Genomic DNA, 2262 nt, shown 5'->3' on the forward strand with positions numbered 1-2262 from the left:
GCCATTATGCTAATTGCTGGTCCCCAAATACTTTCATAATTTTGATAACATACATATTTTCAGTTTCATATCTGTTTTTTTCAATTATGTTGTTGAGTATTTTCCATATCATTAAACAGTCATATAAAGGGGGTCAGCAAGTGGTATAGTGGTTAAGGTGGAGAACTCTCATATGGTCGATCATGGTTTGAGTCCTGGATCTGGCAGCTTGAAAATCATGCCATGTGTGATTTCTCACCTCTCTTTGATTTCTCTCTTTTTCAGGTGAGCACACACACCCTATAGCAAAAATCTGATAATAATAATAATAATAAAGTCATATTAATTACTTTCCATGATTGTATAACATTCCACCTATTGGAAATTCATCTTCTTTTTTTCTTTTTTCTTTTCTTTTTTTTCTTTCTTTTTTTTCTTTTTAAGAGAAATCTTTGCTATACGGCACATGCACTCCCCAGAGAAACAGAAAGTGAGAAATTACCTCCCAGGGAGATGACCATGTCGCAATCCTTTCTCCTCCATTTTCCTCTCGGGACTTTGGGCATGCACACACACACACCTGGTTTGAGTTTCAAGCTGCCAGGTCTGGGACTTGAACCACAGTCACCTACATGAGATTCTAGCTACATATCCATTACACCGTCTGTTGGTCCCAGAAATTCATCTTTCTGATAGACATTTATATTGTTCCAATCTTCCAATGTTATATATTAAACTTTAATGTTTTTGCATAAAATTTTTCCATTTCTTGTTTTTTAAAGAATAGAACTCTAAAAGTAGAACACCAAATTAAAGTATTTAAACATTTTTGGGGGTCATGATACATAATGTCAATTTTATTTTCCAGAAAGCTTGCACTAATTAGTGTTTCTTCCCAGTAGACTATGGGGATGTCTGCTGTTATACTCACCTGCAGTAAAATTAATATTTTATTTTTCAGTTTGCTAGAGGTCACATGAGCTCACTAGAGAAGAGGAAAAATGAGAAAGGATTTCCCCCCACCCCCCCATGAGAAATGGTCACACTGCAATCCTTCCTCCTCCATTTCTCCTGCCTTTTGGGACTTCGGGCATACATGCACACATGCCAGCATGTTTTTCAGGGTACCAGGTCCAGTACTTGAACCACAAGGTCAGCTATGTGGGATCCCGCGCCTTAACCATCATGCTACTGGCTGAGCCAGATTACTATTTTTAAAACAAATGTTATTCATTTGACTGAGAAAATATTATGTTATTAAAAAATACATGGTGAGTCAAAAAAGCTAGACAAAAGAGTATAATGTTTTATATAAAACTCTAGAAAATGCAAATTCGAACTGACAGAAGCAAATCAGTATCGGAGGTGAAGGGTAGGACAGTGGAAAGGAGGGCATATAAAGGAGTAAAATGTACATAATTCTGTGATTATTTTCCATGTTTTTACTAATTTTTCTATCTGAGCATTAGCACTTTTTTCTCTTGGATTTATGTAAACTCTTTCTATCTTATGAAAATTACCATTAAACTTTTTCAAATTTCTTTTCTCTGTAATTTTTCTCTCTGTTACAGAATGTTTCTGTCAGGGCTCATTAATTTTTGCAAGATAATTTTAACCAAGTGATTGTCCTATGCATCTCTAAACTACAGTAAATTGTTAATCATCACTTTGCAAAACAAATAGAAATCTTTTATGTATAAATTATTGTTTATACGTAATATACAAAATATAAAGTGAATAATTTATAAATTAGGAAATGAAGTGATGTTACAACCAAGGCCCCAGTATTGGTATCTAACAAATACTACACGTTATACATGGGGCTACCTTCTTAAACTAACTGCTGTGTTAAGCTACTCTGATGGTCCAGATGAAGGGCGTTTTAACAAAAACTGCACGAAATGGTCTGGGAGTCTAGCCAGGAATTACTGTGCTTACGATGGAGCACGAAGTAACTACCGTCCCTGACTTTCTTGGGCTCCTCTGGCTGATTACACTGGAAATCACAGGGGGAGGTGCTCGGATGATCTCACGCCTGCACGACGTCACGAGCCCTTGACGTCAGAAGGCCGTTGCCACGGGGACTGTTCGCCACCGACGGCAGAGTCGTGAAACCCCATCACTACACTCCTCGTCTCCCTGTCGGCCTCTGCAGGTCTAAGCTGCTACAGAAGCTTTAACCTTAAGGGGGCCTCAGGGAGAGCCGAGCTGCGCCGCAGCTGCCGAGAGCTCCGCCTTCGTGGCTCTGGGTCCGGGACCCGGCCTGCTGCGGCGAGCGGCGGC

The sequence above is a fragment of the Tupaia chinensis genome, unplaced genomic scaffold, assembly GCF_000334495.1.
Source record: "Tupaia chinensis unplaced genomic scaffold, TupChi_1.0 Scaffold000350_1, whole genome shotgun sequence".
Taxonomy (NCBI): Eukaryota; Metazoa; Chordata; class Mammalia; order Scandentia; family Tupaiidae; genus Tupaia; species Tupaia belangeri.